We start from the raw sequence: 21,598 nt of genomic DNA, 5'->3' as shown, positions 1-21,598 counted from the left end.
TTTTCAATTCAAAATCCCAAAGTGTCTTCTTGACTTCCTGTCGTTTTTTGAAAAGAAAATCGTTAGTATTATCGCTTTGAAAGAATAAATAATTCAGATTTCTATTTAGCATTCTTTTTGTCATTCACACATTAAGAAAGTGGAAAACAAATACATGCATGTGCATTTGCATTTAGACTTCTTGTTGATTTTGATTTAGGACAATGCATCTAATGTGTGCTCTCTGCTCTATGTTGAAAGGATTTCATTTCTCTTTCCTTAGTAGCTAGGATTTTCATTGCAAAAAGAAGATTAAATTACTGCTTATCATCTTATATTGCATTTTAGGAATTGTATATCTACATCACGTGGTGAACCTGAAAGGAAAAATTCTTAAGAAAGATCAACTATAAAATAAATTCAATGAATATAAAAACGCTTTGGAACCTAACACACAACATCTAGAAGTCTAGGCTAGAGACGTATTCCGACGTCGTAAAGCCTGGTAACTATCACTTTCACCGTAGGTTGGGTGATTCCTCCTCTTTTAGACGACAAGTGCTAGTATGGACTTGTGCTCCCACGTATCGTCGAGTATATATTGGGAGGCCACAATATGCTATATCCTTTATCCTTAGGAAGCCGTGTCTTCCGCCCTATCGATCGCAATGCACTGAACACAACATTCGGGAAGATTGACTGTCGTACCGTGAAAAGTATTCTGCAATTTTGCGATTGGTTTGGTAATCCCCCTATCTAGATTTCCAGAGTGGTCTCTTTCATTCCTTTTCAGACTCCTTAAAGGAAAAGGTCCATCTGAGCACTTGTCACTTCAGGCTCATTAAAAATCGAAGGCGACTAGAGTCATCTTTAGCTTTTACTCGACTGTTAAAAGTGAAAAAGCAAGTTGTGTCAAAGCGTCTAAAATTTATTTTAATCGGAATAATGTCACTGTTCCCTCATTGGTCTTAGGTTGAGAAAATGGAGTCCACCAACCAAGGATTTCCTCTTGGGGAAGTCCTAGTCCTTTCTCCTCTTGGGGAGATGTTGGTGCACCTCATATGGCCACATTGTCCCTTCCAGGACTGACAATTGGCCTGCTGGTATGGCTTTTCTCGACCTCTGTCGTTCAAAGCACCATGATTCCTGAACAATTGAATCAACAACTAGATGATACCAGAGTTCCCCCCCAACCTTCTACTTCATTTGTCTCTCCCTCTCCTTCTTCCTCTTCGCTTGGTAAAGATAGTAAAACTAAAAACCAAGTAACTGAGAAGAAGAAGAAGGAGCCAACGACAAAAAGGGGCAATCGTGCATCATCTAGCGAAAATCCACACACTACATCGTCCAAACCTAAATCTCCATGTGTCATCTGCAAAGGAGACCACTATCACCAAGATTTCCCTTGCATCCCACGGATCCTAAGGTACTGGTCTCCCCGCTTGCACAATTCGGTGTCGTCAACCTCTGATGATCATGTTGAAAGTACACCGTCAACTAGTGAAAGCGAAGTCACCGGAAAAAAAGGAAAATATAACCTACAGACTGTGTGAAGGCGATCATGCCCTCCACTGTTGTCCCTTCCTGGATGAAGCTAAAAGAGTCTTGGATAATCATCCTGTATCACCGCAGTGACTCCCTCCTGGGTACAAGAAACTCTTGCCGAATCCATTGCCAGTTGAAAATCTGACTGACCCACCTTTGGAGTCGATCGAAGCACCTATCATTGAAGATAAACCCTCTGAGTCCACATCGGACCAAATTCAACAGGTCGAGATGGCAGTCGACCCCATCTTGACTTCAGAAGATTTACCTTCAGATGATACAGTCATCGAAGAGAATGAGAAAGACACCATTCAAATAATTTTCGTAAACATAGACTCCAATGAACATGGGGGCAATCTGCCCATTCCTTTACCACAGGAATGGAATTCGTCAGAGTTTTATCCGGCCGTTTATTCGGTCCCACCTCCAGGCAACCTAGTCGTTTCCTTCGATTGGAATCTACTAGGCAGACCTTGCTTACCATCTAATGTACCATTTCGAATCATAGTGCAAACTTACAAAATGGTCATGGTTGGTACCATCATAGATGAAGGGGCTTCTGTGAGTATCCTTTCCTCAACCTCTTGGAAAGCGCTTGGTTCGCCATCACTTTTGCCTGAGATGTGATATCTGACAGGCTTCGATAAAGGAACCAGTTGGCCGTTACGGATCCTTCCAAGTATGCCTATAACTTTGAGAAGGAAAACCGTTTATTTGAATGTAATGGTAGTCCAAGGACCTTTAGATTACAATCTACTACTTGGGCACGACTACATTTATAGCATGGGAGCCATCATCTCCTCACTCTTTCGAGTAATGTGTTTTCCGCATGAAGGAAGAGTGGTCCAGCTTGTAGAGCAACTTTCATTCCCTGGTTCACACATAGCTAATAGTCAAATGCCATCCCTAATAGGTCTTTTGCACAAGGAATGTCTCATCAATCTCCAATTCATCCACCGGATGAACGCGAGTGATTCGGTGGTTGTGACTAAAACCCATGGGGCATGCACCCGGGTCTGCTTCAGCAGGAAAACTTCAGGTATAGGGTAGGTTTCCACAGAGGATATATGACTGGTCTAACGCACCCGTCCATTTAGGAAAATGGGATTAGGTCGGAATAAAATACCTCTGTTAGAAGGTAGACCTTTCCTGATAGAACAAATGTTTTGTTTGCAAATTGAAGGGTAACCTGGAGAAGGTAGGACTTCCCCATAGAAAAAGTGTTATGTCTACAAATTCAGGGGTAACCTAGGAAACTCTACTTTGCTATACCTGGGGGCATGCAAACCTTTTTGCGTGAAAGTGATAAACGGCCATTTATTTTCTTAGTTTGTAGGTTCTTAACCCTTTAAACTCATAGGATTAGTCGTTCGTATCTTACATAATGAAAGGAGTCGGAGCATAATTTCGAATGGTGCAAGCTCCCTAAAATATGAACCTATCGATGAGACATCCTTATTATACGACTGGCACGAGCAGTTTTATGTGAAGTTCAAGCTCATTAAAAATTAAACCTAGCAATGAGCATATGTTCCACCAGAGTTTAAGCTCATTAAAAAAGAAATGAACCCACCTCCAGTAAATAACCATTGTGAATGTATTTTCATAAGATTTTGAGCCTTGGTCATGTTCTTACCATCACCTCCACTCTGTTGTTGTTGATCATTCACCTCCATTTGATTGTTTACCCCTTTTGAGGAACATCTGCGACAAGTGATCCTATTAGCCTCCTTTCTACACTGCTATGATTGGAAAGTTCCAAACCTTACCTGAAACCATCTGCTATCTAAAAACATCACTTGTTCCTCAAAAAACAAGTCTCCTTTAAGCTCTTTTCATCTGACTCGTAAAAAATGAAAAGATTGGCGAGCAATTGGCCTCTCCAGCTTGTTAAAGTGATTAGAAGTGCTATCCCTCCTCTAAATTTTAATCTTTTTGGACTTGAGGGATAATTACACAAAAATATTTAGCGTTTGTCTTGTTCGGCTCGTTAAAACTATCGAAAAGTCATCCCTTTCACATTCTTTTCTACTTTTTCAGACTTAAGGGATTATGTTACAAAAAAGGAATATTGGAGTCTTCTTTCCGTCTCTTTTCAGACTCTCTAAAATTGAAAAGAACCGAGTTATCCTTGTCATTAAACTCGTTAAAACAATAGCGACAAACTTGTCCATTCAGATAAGAGCGAGTTTCACTGTTGCTAGGCTCATTAAAACGTAGCGACAGGTTTGCCCGAAGGGAAAATTATAGAACAAGAAGATGTTATCCTCCTCAAGCTTGACAAAAATAAAGAGGTACTGGTCAGAAATGAATGGGGAAAATTGGTAAGAAAACTTGAAGAAACTTTATTGGTAGCAAGTCACTCTTGAACATGACACTTTCACTCCATCACCATGATTGAGTCGAGTTGTGTTATTCCGTTCACCGGTCATATCACCATTGGTCCACCGTACCATCCACTTTTGGGGTTAATGCTACCAATCCATTTCAGTGTCGTCGATATGTTCAAGAGAAGTCGCTTAGAGAATTCACCTACCCAGCTTGTGTCTCATCCGCTACAATACCTTCACACTTCATTCCTTCATGACTGCCACCATGAACCTTGTATCACCAAATCGTTTTCACCTCTACAAAATCATTTGCTCCATTCTGTGTCTTAGATGTGGGATCCATTAATGCCCTCCTATGATGGGTCACTTCTTGTCGACATCAGCTCATTATCCAAGAAGCCGACCTAGGGACAACCCTTCCAGTACTTTGAAGCTTGCATGCCTCAATGGCAAGTTTCTCACTTCCGGTGACAGGTTTACACTAATGGCCTTCGAACAAAAGATTTTGTGTGGTGTTCGACATCAATTCAGGTATTACACCACGTGAATTGTACTGAAGTACCTTGAGGGTCATCATCATCATTGGTGATTCCTCTCGTGTCTGTTAACAACTTACATCATTGGCTAGTAATCAGGCAATATCCTTCCATGTTCGACATCAGAACATCTTTTCACATGGATCGAATTGTACTTTCGGGCGAAGATTGAACGAGTTTTGAAAACCACAGATCTAGTTTCATCCATCCGGGCTGCGATATAATCCAGAAAATAAAGACATCAAATGTACATCATTGCTACATAGATAATCATCCAAACTAAGGGATGATGGCTCTACCAGAATCATCAGTCTGCACACAAACGGTTGTCTATCCTATGTACATGAAAATGAATTTATCAAGCTGAGCATGGGAATGCCCGCCTCAGCTAGATCATGAAAATATTATGAAGATAATTCATTGTATTGTATCTTATTACAAGTCACCTTCCAGTGCGAAAAACCTCGGATCCTCATTATAAATCATTTCACTCGACATAAAAAGATTTACGACCTCATGTTTTAGGGGGCAACTGTTATAGACATATTTGGGCACTACAACCCCAATCACATATGTCCATAAACCAAGGGATTCTAAGTCCCTAAAAGTGTTGTTTCATACCCTAAAGGAGCAAGGTCAGCTGATTACATCATCTCCTAGAAGTTCTCCATGAAAAGCTACTCAGAACTGGTCAAAGCAGGACCATACAGACTGCCCAGTGCTAAAGGTGTGATGCATCTCACCTGCCACATGCAAAAAGTACAATGCATACTGGAAAGCCCTTCTATAGGGTGCGATGAGCAAGAGCAGACAAATGGCACAAGCAGTTTGCTAGCTGGAAACCTAAAGAATCTTCTAGAAACTGCCCATTTGACACTTGCCTCTCTGAGTTCGCCCAGGGATGAGTAAGAGATCTAAAATCTCCATGTGGAACAAGGAACTATCAGAGAGATGACACTAATCAAAATCCCAGAAGCTGACTCACCACCCTGCAAATATCTATAAATGGATCCCTCATCCAAGAGATCCAGAGGTTGGAATTTGGTAATTTGCAAAGAGGTGCTGCCGGTTTCTCTTTGAAGACATTGTTGGGTGATCTTGCTTTGTGTGAGGTGAAGAGGGCTTTCAAGCTGGGAGGATGGCGCTGGGTCAGACCAAGTAGTTGTAATCCTCTCTTCTACGACTTAATAAAGATATTTGAGTTTTCCTCATTCTTGGGTATCTCTGAATATTGTGTTGATATAGCATTTGTATGGTCAATATATATCTGATCCTATATTGTTTACAATGAAAGATCTCTATGCTTTGATGGTATTATGCTGCTGTGAATCTACAGGTGCTCTTTGAAGTGGTACAAGTAAGGAAGCAGTGGCGAGATTCTGTCAAAGGGGAAAGGAAACAAGAAAGGAGCCAAATGGAAGACTGAGGTTGGTACTCTCTACTTCTTTCTCATCTCTCTCTCGTAAAGGAAAAATAAGTGACTTTAATCTATTTTTTTCTAAGACAGCTACCCGTCTTAGTGGGACTAGCAGCTCTGAATAGACACCAGATTTCCCGATAATAGAGGCTTGTGGCTCATATACCTTGGGGTGATTCTCGTAGGAAATTGGGTAGGATTAATGCTTCTAGGAATTGGCTAGTGCAATATTGATAAGCAGGGAGTAAAACTCCTTTTAGAGTAAAAAAAAAAAAAAAACCCTAGTCTCGGGATGCTTATAAGAGACTTAGCCCATAAGAATCAGTACGACAGGTTGAGCAAGGTGGTACCATTCACTTGTCAACTTCAATTTTTGGGTGGTCCCAAAATCTTTCATAGTGACGACCAGATCTGTGTATGGCAGAAACCAAAGCTCAAGCTATGGCCAATGAGAAGATGGAATCCCTTGAAAACAAGTTGGAGTAATTAGTGAAGTAGATCCAAAAATTGAATGACACATTCACAAAGGGCAAGTCGGCGGCACAATTGGAGGCATATGCTTTTAATGAAGACCAGGAAGGAGAATCTAGTCATTCTCTTCATTTCCATGGAAACCACCAACATTCCCACACTTGACCAGCCATGCTGGACATGTACAAATTTGATGGCTCTAATCTGGCAATGTGGCTATCACAAATGGACCAATATTTCACACTGAATCACATAAGATATGATGAGACTAAACTACGTGTGAGAGGCCTTTACTTGTGTAGGTTTTAACCCCGTATAAAAATTACCTGCATACGAATTCTAAAACATAGAAAATAGACAATGTGAGAGCATAACACATAAAACACATATACACAAATATTTTCCCCTGGATCCCAAAACTGGGACTACCAGCTTGATTTTTCACTATATTCCTTTCAATGTTACAATACATATTTATACATTTCAAAGCATCCAAAACCATGGACTGAAAACCATCGCATCCAAAACCATGGACCAAAAAACCATAAGTAGGTTCGCCCAACCTAATATAGGGTCCAAAAAAAAAATTCCCAGGGCGCTGCCCCGGACCCCATAGAGGGGGGCTACCCACCCCCCTGTGACCCCCCGCTACGCAATCGATGCAACAAAGGGGGGGCTCTGCCCCCCCTCTAACCCCCCGGTTCACTACGTAGGTCAGTCGTGGAAAGAATATAACACAACCCCAAACTCTCTCACTTGTTGTTTTCTTTTCCATAGGGAGCCACAAGAGAGCTTAGTCATTTTTCCAGCCTTGAAACACCCATTGTTTCTCTACACCAAGAGAACTTCTCAGAGCTCACAAATTTTTTCAATGCATCTACAATATTCTTCAAAGTGTCCACCTTTACCAGCAACACCTTTTTGTCCTCTATCATATCCCTCACAAAGTGATATTGAACATCAATGTGCTTTGTATTTGAATGATAAGCAGGGTTCTTTGCCAAGAAAATTGCACTTTGGTTATAACAGTATATTCTTATAGCTCCCTGTACTAACCCCATACTTGAACACAATCTCTGCCATGTATTCTGCCTCTGTAGTTGATAGTACCACTACAGATTGTTTCTTACTCATCCAACTGACTACACCTCCAAATAGGTTAAACACATACCAACTTGTAGATCTTCTCTGATCCAAATCTCTAGCCCAGTTTGCATCAAAAATGCCATGGATATCCAAAGCCCTATCCAATCCTGGTCTTCCTTGGTAGCACAGACCATAATCACTAGTGCCATGCAAATACCTGAAAACCCGTTTCACTACTGTCCAATGCTCCTTCCCTGGTTTTGACATAAACCTACTCAATACTCCCACTGCATGTGCAATGTTTGGTCTGGTACATACCATTGCATACATTAGGCTACCGACTGCACTTGCATATGGAACACAGGACATATCCTCTTCCTCTTCTTGTGTCTTGGGACACTGTTCAGTAGATAACTTTACACCTACAGGAATAGGGACCTTCATTGGTTTACTATCCTGCATATTAAACCTCTATAGTATTGTCTCGACATACTTCCTATGGTTTAACCAGAGCTTTCTCTATGCCCGATCTCTTTTAATTTCCATGCCCAAAATATAGTTTGCAGCACCAAGATCTTTCACGTTGAATTTGGAGGACATTTGGGTCTTCAAATCCTGGATAATTTCTTTGTTATTTCCAACCAGCAACATATCATCCACATATAAGACGAGATAAATAACATGGTCACCAATTAATTTAAAATACACACAGTGATTTGCTTTGCTTCTGGTGAAGCCAAGTCCCCATATAAATGTATCAAATTTCTGATACCACATCCTTGGTGACAGTTTTAACCCATACAAAGACTTCTTTAACTTGCATACTATTTCTTTCTTACCCTTCACTGCAAAACCTTCAATTTGCTTCATGTAGATCTCTTCTAGATCCCCATGAAGAAATGTTGTCTTCACATCCATCTGTTCTACCTCAAAATCAAAAGCAACAGCAACAGATAAAAGTAATCTAATAGAAGTTACCTTGGCAACAGGAGAAAAAATATCACCAAAATCAATTCGTGGCACCTGGGAATAACCTTTTGCTACCAACCGAGCTTTGTATTTCTCCACCTTTCCTTCTGCATTTGTCTTCTTCTTGAACACTCATTTGCTGCCAATGGGTTTCCTTCCAGCCAGAAACTTCACTAGATCCCAAGCCTCATTTTTGTCCAAAGATGCCATTTCATCAACCATGGCCTCTTTCCAAAGTTTTCCATCCTCTGAATCTACTATTTCCTTCACAGTTCTAGGATCATCATCAGTAATAGATAAAGCAAAATTTGAACAGAAAGCAGATGGAATATACCTTTTTGGCTACCTTCTTTCTCGAACCGATCTTCTTACACCCAGAGTTTGTGGCTCTTCATCTTCTAATTCCTCCTTTGCTGTAGAGTCTGATTCTTCCTCCTTTAGCTCAAACTCTACCTTCTCAGGTTCCTTTGGTTGGACTTCATGTTTAATAACATCTTTCACCTCTCTGAAAACCACATCTCGGCTATACACAACCTTCCTTGTTACTAGGTTCCAAAGCTTATAACCCTTTAAACCATCATTATACCCAATAAAGATGCACTTTTCAGATTTACTATCTAACTTGGTTCATTTCTCCTTTGGAACATGTACATATGTATCACATTCGAATACCCTCATGTGTGAAAGAGAGGGTTTCTTACCAGTCCATACCTCTTGTGGAGTCTTACCCTCCAATGTTGATGAAGGTGATCTGTTGACCAGGTAACATGTTGTCTCCACCGCCTCTGCCCAGAATTCCTGTCCTAACCCGGCACCACTGAGCATGCTTCTTGCCCTTTCCATCAACGTCTTGTTCATTCTTTCTGTGACTCCATTTTGCTAAGGTGTATATGGAGTAGTATTCTACCATGCTATACCACACTTCTTATAGAATTCTTCAAATTCCTTGCTGCAAAAGTCTCCACCGTTATCTGACCTCAACACATTTATCTTCTTCTTTGTTTGGTTTTCCACCAGAGCCTTAAATTCTTTAAACCTATCAAAGACTTTGGATTTCTTATTAAGGAAATATATCCATTTATTCCTTGAGAAGTCATCTATAAATGATACATAGTACACAGACTTACCCAGTGATGGAATCTTCACAGGTCCAAACACATCACTATGCACAAGCTCTAATATTTGTTTTGCCCTCTTACCACCAAAGAGGAAACTCACTCGATTCTCCTTCCCATATACACAATTTTCACAGAAATCAAAATCCAGAGAGCTATTACTCATACCTTCTACCATACCTTTACCATGAAGTATTCGAAGGCCCTTCTCTCCAATATGTCCAAGCCTTTGATGCCACAGCATGGTCTTCTCTCTAGAGACCACTAGATTATCTGCTCCACTTTCAGGAACCACAGAACTGTTGCACCCATCAACTACATTGCTACTTTGCAGCTTGTACAGAGTTCCAGTCCAAACTCCCCGCATCAATACCAATGTTGCTCGAACTATCTTGCATGTATCCTTCTTGAACACTATTTTTACACCTGCATCATCCAACTTTCTTACAAAAATCAGATTTCTGGCTAATGCAGGAATATGCAGGACACCCAGAAGTGTTCTAACCCTTCCGCCTTGCAACTTCAACTTTACTTTTCCGCGACCAATGATTCTAGCCTTCCTATCATCCCCTAAGAAGACGTCACCACCATTGTATTTATCATACTCGCAGAACCACTCTCTATGGGGAGTGAAGTGAAATGATGCACTTGATTCAATCAACCATGCCTCATGATCTACATGTGTACTTGAAGAAGCCAAGTACACATCCCCACCTTCATCTAAGGTGGTTTTCGCCTCTGCAAAAGAAGCATCACCAGATCCCTTTCCTTTAATAGGAGCCTTAGATTTACAGTCCCTTTTGTAGTGCCCTTCCTTTCCGCATTTCCAGCGCACCACCTTTATAGGTTTTCCTGGAGATTTAGATCTCCCTCTAGATTTAGATCTCCCACTCGATGACTTATTTTTGTTTCTGTTCTGGGACCGTCCTTGTATAGACAAGGCATCATCATTTTGGCTCTCCATATTTTTCCTTCTCATTTCCTCCGTCAGCAAGGATGAGACTATTTCATCAAACTACAAGGCAGTTGCATTGCTACCTATTGCAATAACCAAACTATCCCACGAATCTAGTAGAGAACACAACAAATTAATGCACTTATCTTCATTTGAAATTTTAATATCAACAAACGCTAATTGACTTACCACAATATTAAATGCATTCAGATGCTCTATCATAGAGTCTCCATCTTTCATCCTCAGGTTATACAGCTTTTTCTACAGGAACAGTTTATTCACCACAAACTTAGATTGGTACAAAGTCCCTACCTTGTCCCACAAATCCTTCGCCATAGCTTCCTCTGATACATTCAGCAATACTGAATCTGAGACACACAATCGTATCGTGCTCTTTTCCTTCCAATCCAAATTCTTCCATTCTTCATAAGACACTCCCATTGGTTTAGTACCCAGATCTACCATGATCCACTGATCTTTATCCACCAACAAATACTCCATCTTGAGTTTCCACAACTCAAAACTCTGACCATTAAATTTCTCGATCTCTATCTTTACACTGCTCACCATCTTCTTTCACCACCAGAATTGAACTTGCAGATCTCTTGTTGAACAGGGTCTACCACAGGCCCGAATGAAACCCCTCATCAACAAAGGTGTCCCCTTGAAGCCAAAAAGTCTCTGATACCAAATGTAGGTTTTAACCCGTACAGGAATTACCTGCATACGAATTCTAAAACAAAGAAAATAGACAATGCGAGAGAATAACACATAAAACAAATATACATAGATATTTTCCCCTAGATCCCAAAATCGAGACTACCAGCCTGATTTTTCATTATATTCCTTTCAATGTTACAATACATACTTATACATGCCGAAGCATCCAAAACCATGGACTGAAAACCATCGCATCTAAAACCATGGACCAAAAAACCATGGGTAGGTTCGCCCAACCTAATATAGGGTCCAAAAGAAAATTCCTGGGGTGCTGCCCTGGACCCCATAGAGGGGGGCTGCCCGCCCCCTCAAACCCCTCAGATAGGGGGAGCTACCACCCCCCTTGTGACCCCCCCGTTACCAATCGGCGCAACAAAGGGGGGACTCCGCCCCCCCTCTAACCCCCTAGTTCACTACGTAGGTTAGTCGTGGAAATAATATAACACAACCCAACAACTTTGACCAAGAAAGATGGCAATGGTGGCAGTGGCATCAAAAATTCTATGCAAGGCCAATTACTTGGCATGCGTTCTCAAAATTCCTTTGTGAACACTTTGAACTTGAATCCAATTTTTTAGGTCCTCTTACTAAGCTTAGACAGACAGGAATAGTACACGACTATATTACAACCTTTGAGAAATTAGCCTTCCACAAAGGAGGTCTGGCAGATGAATTCTACTTGGAATTTTTTATCAGTGGTCTCGAAGACGCCATCCAAGCTCACGTCCAGATGCACCACCCACCCACATGCTTGGAAGCTTGCAAAACGGCTCGCAAAGTGGAACGCGCGTTAGCGGTCCAGTCACCTCGTCCAAATTTCATAGCCAAGGGATGCCCCACTTAGGCTCCAGGCACTACCCAAACAGTTAAGGTTCAAAAGGTGTCACCAGCAAAAATGGCAGAAAGAAGAAAGCAAGGATTGTGTTACTACTGTGATGAAAAATACTCCACGGGGCATAAATGCAAGGAACCCAAATTATTTCAAATTGATGCTACTGAACACAGTTCATCTGAGGAAGCCCCATCCTTTGAGGGACCAGAGGAGGAAGATGAGGACAACTAGCAGGATAATGAGCTCCCAGCTACACCATAGGAACTAGTTATCTCGCTCCATGCTTTGGCAGGAATTTCTTCTCCCCAAACTCTCAAAATCATAGGTTTTATTAAACATCTCCCTATAGCAGTCTTGATTGATAGTGGCAACACGCATAACTTTATCCATCAGAGAGTCACAGAAGTTGTGCATTGTTTTGTTAGAGCAATCTCTAATTTCCAGGTACAGATTTCTAATGGGGGGACAATGAAATGTGATGGTTGCTGTGAAAATATCAAACTTTAGATGGGAGATTACCACCTAAAGACCCACATGTTTTCTATCAACATGGGTGGGTGTGACATTGTCTTGGGTGCTGAATGGCTCTGCACACTCGACCCAATCACAATGGATTTCCAGGAGTTATATATGAGCTTTAAGCAGAATGACCACAAGAATACCCTTCTCGGACTCCAAGCAAGTACTCCTTCTATCATTAGCTCGCATCGGATTGAAAATTTGCTAAAAAATGGGCACCATGGAGTTATTGCCCAATTTAATGCCATTCAGGCCTTCGAGCCCCCTACTCTTCATATTCATCCTGAGATGCAACAGGTCTTAAACAACCATCTGCAGGTCTTTGACAAACCTCATGAGCTTCCACCATCGAGAGGGGAACATGATCATAGCATTACTTTGGTCCCAGGGGCACAACCATCGAATGTGTGCCCATATAGATACCCTTTCACCCAAAAGAATGAAATTGAAAAAATCATCAAGGAACTCATGGAATCCGGTGTCATTCGTTCTAGCATTATTCCTTATTCATCGCTTGTGGTCATGGTGCTCAAGAATTATGGGTAATGGCATATGTGTCCAGACTTCAGGGCCCTCAACAAGCTGACTGTCAAAGATAAATTCCCCATCCCATTTGTTGATGATTTGCTGGATGAACTAAATGGGGCTCAATTCTTTACTAAGCTAGAACTTCGCTCAGGCTATCACCAAATTCGCATGAAAGAAGTAGACATTCCGAAGATTTCTTTCTAAACTCATGAAGGCCATTATGAATTCCTGGTCATGCCATTTGGTCTCTATAATGCCCCATCCACTTTTCAGAGCCTCATGAATCACCTGCTCAAACCATATCTCAAAAAAATTGTCCTTGTTTTCTTTGATCACATTCTCATCTACAGCCTCACCTGGGAAAAACATCTTCAGCATGTAGACCTGCTTTTGCAGCTGCTCGAGAAGCACAAATTATTCGTCAAATTGTCCAAGTGCTCTTTTGGCATGAAATAAGTTGATTATTTGGGCGACATTGTGGGGCGTGAAGGTGTCAGGGTGGATCCCAAAAAGATCTAGGCAATGCAAGATTGGCCCCAACCAAAGACCTTGAAGAGTTTGAGAGGATTCTTAGGTCTCAATGACTACTACTGCAAATTTGTCTACAATTATGGTCGCATTTCTAGACCCCTCACTTACCTTCTCAAGAAAAATTCATTCCTCTGGAATGATGAAGCACACCAGGTGTTTATAGCTCTCAAACATGCCATGTGTTCCACTCTCATTTTGGCACTACCCAACTTCACCAAATCTTTTGTGATTGAATGTGATGCTTTAGGTACGAGTATTGGGGCTGTCTTAATGCAAGAGGATCGACCCTTGGCCTTCACTAGCCAACAAATAAGTGGGAAACATCTGGGACAAACTACCTATGAGAAGGAGATGATGGCTATCTTACATGTACTGGATACCTGGCGACCATACTTATTGGGCCGACGGTTCCAAATCCGCATAGACCATCAAAGCCTTAAGTATATTTTGGAGCAATTCCTATCCTCGCCACAACAAAATAAATGGCTGGCCAAAATGTTGGGATATGATTATGGGATAATTTACAAGAAAGGGCGCGAAAATGTCGTAGTGGATGCTTTATCATGCTAATTTGAGGAGGACAACACCTTGCTCACAATCTCTCTTCCCATTCGAGAGTGGATTGAAGAAGCTCACAAGGAATGGTTTTCACATCCTTCACTCTCCCAACTCATTCATAACTTGAAAGTAGATCCAAATTCCATAGTGGGCTACTCTTGAAAGGATAAGATTCTTCGCTACAAGGACAAAGTAGTGATATCACCGACATCCACCCTCAAAAGGCGCATTTTGGAAAAGTTGCACTCATCTCCCATTGTAGGCCATTTAGGCTTTCAGAAGACTTATGCTCGCACTCCTCATTCCTTCTTTTGGAGAGGCATGAAAAAGGGAATTCTTACTTTTGTACGGAATGTGATGTGTGTCAGCACCATAAAGGAGAAACAGTCAAGTCCCCAGGCACTTTATGACCATTTCCCATACCTGCCTCAATCTGGACGGATGTTTCTATGGATTTCATTATTGGTCTTCTGAAGTCAGGAAACAAGTCAGTCATCATGATGGTTGTGGACAGAATTTCTAAGTATGCTCATTTTTGCGCCATACCCCACCCTTTTACACCTACTTTTATGGCTCAATCTTTCATGGACCAGATCTTCAAATTGCATGGCATGCCCACTTCCATTGTGTCTGATCGTGACCCAACCTTCACCAGTAACTTTTGGCAGGAACGTTTCAAGCTACAAGGCACCCAACTCCAACTCAGTAATTCCTATCATCCCCAAACTGATGGACAAACTGAAGCAATCAACAAATTTCTGGAGACCTACCTCAGGTGTTTCACTTCAGAAAAGAAACATCTATGGGTACAGTGGTTACCTCTAGCCGAATGGTGGTATAATACTAACTATCATGTCACCACCAAGATGACTCCATATGAAGCAGTTTATGGTCAACTTCGCCCTTCATCTACTTCTTATATCCCTGGATTCTCTAAGGTACAAGAAGTCAATAAATTCCTACAGAACCGTGCAAACATGCTTGCCCACCTCAAAGATAATCTCCATCAAGCTCAGAATCACATGAATCAACAGGCAAAACAACATCGTTCATTTCAAGAAGGGGATCGAGTATTCTTAAGGCTGCAAACATATAAGAAAACATCACTCAAAGGCAAGGGTCATCAAAAATTATCTCCAAAATTCTACGGACCATATCAAATACTTCAGCGCATTGGAGAAGTAGCCTACAAGCTAGCCTTGCCACCCACTGCAAAAATCCATCCCATCTTCCATGTCTCATGCCTCAAGAAACTGGTAGGGAACAATTGCAGAATTCAAACCAATCTACCAGAATTTGATGAAGAAGGTTCAATCTAGATCCAACCTAAACAGGTTCTTGACACGCAAGAATGGTACCTTCGCGGCCGCATGATCAAGGAAGTCCTCATCAAGTTGAAAGACACCTCTCCAAAAGATGCAACCTCGGAACCAGCCACTATTCTTCAACAGTTTCCGTAGCTTCAGCCTTGAGGACAAGGTTGGTTTTATGGGGGAGGGCATGTTAGGGTCCAGCCCTAACCCCCTTATTTATGTAATAGGGTCGAGTCATAGTTATAGTTAGTTAAAGGGTTAATAAAGCCCATACTAATAATTGTAAGTGGTTGACCCGCATTTAAAGAAAGGGACCACAGTTAGTTGCAAAAGTGCCACGGTATTAGATAGATAGTATTAATAAAACCATGGTACTCACCCATGGTATTTCATGTATGAATCCTATATAAAGGATAAAGACTCCACATTGAGGAACGTCGTGTCTTATTCTGTAATCGAGCAGTGCTCTATTGGAGGTTTCCCCCTCGAAGAGGCAAGTGAACATTGCTTTCATCTTTGAATAATAAAATACATGTTGTTATTTCTCATTTCGTTCTGTGTTTTGGGTTGTATTTATTCACATATTTGGTATCCTGGCATCTTCTCGTAGGTCAAGAGCATAATAGTGCGATGGAGGCAAGAGGAGAGACAGGAGAAGATGCGATGAATGAGCTATGCCACGGGGGGAGGTACTGTGCAGCCAGTTCCAAAAATAGTCGTTGGAGTCACTATTCATGATTGGATAGAAAACATCTTGTTAGGAGGAGTGGGTAGGTGCCATTTATGGCAAAACTCTTTGGAGATCTGCCACCAAAGATGCATTTATGATTAGAAAATGGAGGGAACGATCAGATTTGAATTCAAAACCATCTATAAATCAAGCATGTTGTTCTGCCGAAGAACACTTTGCATTCTAACAATTGTGTATGAGCCCTCTTTGACAGTTTTGAGAGGATTTAGCTTCCAACCCAATATTTTCAACCTTACCTGAGTGGAACCAAAATATCATCCTTGAAAAAATGTTTGCACCAGTCAGTTCCGAAGTCGTTGTTTCTCAAGCAAAAGGTCCTGAAGTCACATCCATGGAAGTTATGCCCTCAGTTCCTATGGCACTGAGGTCGCCTAGGCCGACGCAGTTAGTTGCTAAGGAGAAGAAGAAGAAACATGTATTGGTGAGGTAGCCACCAAGGAAGACCCAAAGGTTTGACAGAAAGAAAAGAAGGACAAGGCAAAGCAGCCGGAGAAAATAGTGGACTTGGAGGCAAAATAACTATGTGAAGGTGTGGAGGAATTAGATGCGAAGGAGGGTGATCCTATCACTAGGATCCTGGAGTATATCCCTCCATGGAAATAAAAAATGAAAGTAACCAAAGACCCAAATTCAGGAAAATTTATGGTCTCTATGCCACTGTTACAAGAACAGGTCATTTTTAAAGGCACAGTCTTAGCGTGCATCCCGGTGTTGAAGATGGAGGATTGGGATCTCGCTAACCATGATAAATTCCCTCACTTGGCTACTAATAAGTACATGATGAAGATCTAATATGAATAAACTGAGGTTACACAGCTGGAACCCATGAAATGGGTCAGAGGCATCGAGTAGGTCAGCTTATTGCACATGCTTTGTGTATCACACTTCCACTAGTCGATTATCAACATTGTATGTGTGTGCGCCAGCTTCTTGCGTTGGTACATGATGGGTGCTTATGGCTTGGTGAACCCATCCCTATAACCGATATGCTCATCCTTAGGATTATGAAGCTACCCTATAAAGGGGCAGACCCCGCCAAGGAGTTTGGAGGAAAAAGCAGAGAAAAAGGAGCTGGTGGATAAGATGAAGACAGAGTTTGGTTTGATCAAAAAGCCTCGTAGGTATTCTATCCACTCAATTCAAGACTAGGTAGTGCAGCTTTCTACCCAAATTCTAGCTGGGAAGATAATGAGGAAATGTCATGCAGACGAAGTTCTGATTCCAGTAGTATCATTGGCTACCCAATGCGTGAAGGGAGTGCAGTACAACTGGACACAATACTTATGTAAATAATTCCTCACAAATTGCGGTGAAGCATAGGAGGAAAGCAAGACATTTCACTATGCCTAGCTCTCGTTGCTAATTTTAATAGTAGCATGGTGCCTGTTGGAAAATAGTTAGTGTCCTCCACAGGAAGAATATTTACGAGAGGCAGTGAAGTTCGCTTCACTGTGGGCGACAAAGGATCCAGAGAGGATCAAGGAATCCAAGATTTTCTGGATAATGGTTGAAATGACCCTCCGCATAGTAATCATTTAGCGGCTAAGGTTGTCTCCAACCTTGTTCGAGCAATTAAGGGCCTTTGTGGAGTTTAAGGCCGACTTCCACAATGTCTCTATCTAGGCGAGGTGTGACCCAAAGTAGATCTGACACAAGTGTCCTTACCTAGTCTCACAGACAAATGTGCAGGAAATTGTGGGGAGTTGGCCCGTAGAGTGGCGAAAACCCATGAATGTTGGTGTAGGTACCACTCAGGGTGGAGAAATCTTTGTTGTGTAAATGAAAGCTACACAAAAACAAAAAGAGGTATCACAAGCAACAACGTGACCATTAACTGAGAAAAGAAACAAAGAAGTTGTTAGTAAGGTAGCTAATAAAAAAGAGTGCATTGCAAAAGAGCGTGCTAAGACAGAGCGCACTGACACAAAGGAATTCAACGCATCGGCTTCCTGGCATACGAGGAGTAGGAACTGTCTAATCAGAGTGGAGATAGAGGGGAGGAGAAGAGTACTCCCTTCACATTGAAGACGTGGAGTAAGCAGACAACTGTTAGGCTAAGGAAGAAGCACAAATCAGATAAACAATCGTGCATTGACCCAATCGTCGTCACATAAGGGGACCTCGATGAAATTGGGGACAAAGTCAGGGACACCACAACGGAGTTGTGGCAATAATTTGAGTAGCAATATATGTAGATGCTAGGTAGCATCCAGAAGGATCTGCAAGCAAGATTCAAGCAAGTGGGGTGCAAGCAAGCCTACCACAAGGGAGTGAGAGAGTATTGGAGATAGAAAGGACTTTGGGCCTCAGAGTCATCTCCTTACCAGAAGGATCAATCTGCACGGAAACAGAGGAAGATTGCACTCTACTGGGCACGATCAAAGACATAGGGGTAAACTTAGCCACTCTACCATTTCAAACTCTCCATGCACTACATCAGGGGGTCTCGAACGAGCTTAGAATCAGAGAGCAGCATGCACCTGAAGTAAACAGTGAGGTTAAGGTAAAAAACGAGCATATATTCAATGAGAAGGATCGGGCTCTAAAATAAAAGGAAGAGTTGGAAGCACGAAGTTAGAGCTTGGAAACACCAATAACACAAGCATGCAATTCAGTCCCAGAATTACATATTCTGGAAGACACCGCAGCTATAGTGAAGGTCAGAAAATTGGCTATCGTAGTCTGTGAATCAAAAGATGAGATAAGCATAGTCACATTTGACTTCTAGACGAAGATAGCAAAATTAGAGCTAAAGCTATAGCCAAGTACTCCACCAGAGGTCAGGGAACAGCGTTGTGCAGCTATAAAGGATCACATGACTACTCTGGAGAATGTAGTCAAAGGAAGACAATTCCTTTTTAACAATGCCATGGAGTTATGGGATACTTTGTAGGAGGACCCAAACTTGCAAAGGTTAAGTACAGAAATCAAGGAAGCCCAACAGAAATATGATGACATCAGGGCGACTGCGCGCACATTGGCGCTAGTCCAACTCTTCACGCACCTACAGGAGGGAAAGCTTCTACAGGAACAAGTTTAGGAATTGTAGCAAAAAGAATCAGTGTTAAAGGCTTGACTTCAACCTTGGACTGAGGAGGCCAGTGAGATTTCTCAGACAATTTAGGAATATATAAAAGCTTTGCAACAGACTCATAAAACCATGCAGCTTGAGGTGGAGGAACCAACTATGGAAAATTTGGTCGAAGAGGTGAAGCAGGCGGTCGTACAAGGAAACACGGATATGGAAGCATTGAAGTAGGATTTCATTGAGCTTTGCCACAAAGTAGAGAAGCTAAATGAGTGACTCTATGGTGAGTTACCATATTTTTTTTTGGGGCCTATTGGGATAGGGTCCCTAGGGTCAATTTTGGGTTAGTTTAATCAATTTTTTAGTAGAATTTTGTAAAGAATGTAAAGTCTTCATGAAATGTGGAAATGGAGTGCGCAACTAAGTAGGAGTCAAAGTGGATTTAGCTCCTTGTATGGGTAAGTGATAGGATGGTTTTGAGACTCACTCATAGGTCGCAGGCCATGGTATTGTAATAGAAAAGCTATAAATATTTGAGTCATAGAGAGTATATAAGAATAACTTGTGGTGAAGAACAAGTGTAATGGCAAGTGCTAAGGCAAGAAAGCTCTATTTTCCTGTACTTAGGTGAAAGGGGAAGGCTCATATAGCTAAGTGCGTGGAGACCTTGGAAAGTCTGTAGCTGAGTGCGTGGGCCCCTACAGCTGGGTGCACAGGGCATAAGAGTCTGTAAATTGAATGTTGAATCTAATAAAGACTGTTTTGGACCAAATCTCTTGCATCTGTGTCTTGTCCTTAATTTTGTTTAAGTTTATGCATTGTTTCTTAATGATCTATTTTCTATGAAGTAAAGAGTATTATCTGCGCGAATCTGTCAAATGTCTAATATCTATGCATGAAATGAGTAATGAACTATTTTTGTGAAGGTAGTAACTAAATATGTTATGGTCACTGTTCAAATTAGGTAGATTTGTGTGAAGGAAGATCTAGGGTTATTATTTACTAAGTGAAAGTTGTTATTCTGCTTCTTTTAGGTTTGAAAATCTTGATCGTAGACCTTCGTGAAGGTCTAGGAGCCATTTTATAGAGTTGCAGTAGTGGACCATAGGAAGATACAGATCTGTGCAAAGGTAGAACTGAGCTACAAGGGCTTTAGAATACACATCACATGGTCTCTTGATGCAGAAACATGGTTATAGAATCCCCCAATACTGCTTTGGGTGAGACTACAACTTGCGCTATGCAAGTTGTTGTCGAAAGGGCCAGTAGTTATGGTTTTGTTGGTTGGCGCAAATAATTCTGACCATGGGTCAGGCCCCCTTAAACCAACAAATTCATCAATTTAGTCATCAAGGCATAGTGTGTATATCTTACTGAAGGCTAAATTTGGCATGATGACCTTCTTTGTAGTTCACTTATTTCATCCTTTCTTCTAATTTGTGGTGAATCTTTTCCTCCTCTAGGTGTCCTTTCACTACTTGACTTTTTTCTTTTCTTCTATTCTTATTTCTCATTAAATTCATTTGTGGGAGCATCACAATCATGAGGAATATGTCATGCATCATAATTGTAATCCCTATTGTGTTCATCTGCATGTCCATGGAACAAAACATCTCTACTTGCAAAAACTTTATGTGTAGAAGGATCAAACAACTTGTATGCTTTATTATTAGAACCATAGACAATGAAAATACACTTGATATATTTTTGACCAGGATTTCTCCTATTGTCGTTCGAAACATGAGAAAAGGCTTTAATTATGAATATTCTTAAATTTGTTACTACCGGTTTATAAACATAAAGAAATTAAAATGGAGTCTTATGATTTAAAATTTTAGTTAGACTTCTATTTTTTAAGTAATCAACAGTACCAATGGATTCAATCCAAAGGAATTGGAAATATTTTTACCTTTCATCATGCTCCTTGCACATTCCACTACGGTTCTATTATTCCTTTTAGCTACTCCATTCTATTGTGGAGTATGTGGCATTTATATTGTTGTATAATTCCATGGGATTTCCAGTATTTCACAAATGTTCTTGATGTATATTCTCCCCCTTGATCAGATCGAAATATTTCAATGTATTTTCATGTTTGCTTCTCAACTAATTTTTTAAACTCTTTGAAATATTAAAATACATCGCTCTTCTTCCTCGTGAAATGAACCCAAGTATATTTTGTGCAATCATCGACAAAGATCAAGAAATAATATGCTCTTCCTAATTATCTAGTTTGCATAGGCCGACACACATATGTATGCACACGTTCAATAATCTCTCTTCCCCTTCTATCTGTATGACTTTGCAATTCTTCCCTATGCATCTTCCCTAATGCACACCCTTCACATGTTGAATATTCATTCTTTAACAATGGAAGTTCCTCTACCATTCTATGTTTCTAAAGTAGCAACAAGT

This window comes from Pinus tabuliformis, chromosome 8 (genome assembly GCF_031772625.1).
Source record: "Pinus tabuliformis cultivar Carrire ecotype Pingquan chromosome 8, CPIR1, whole genome shotgun sequence".
In the NCBI taxonomy this organism is placed as follows: Eukaryota; Viridiplantae; Streptophyta; class Pinopsida; order Pinales; family Pinaceae; genus Pinus; species Pinus tabuliformis.
The sequence above is the reverse complement of the archived record's forward strand: the minus strand, read 5'-3'. Positions refer to the sequence as shown.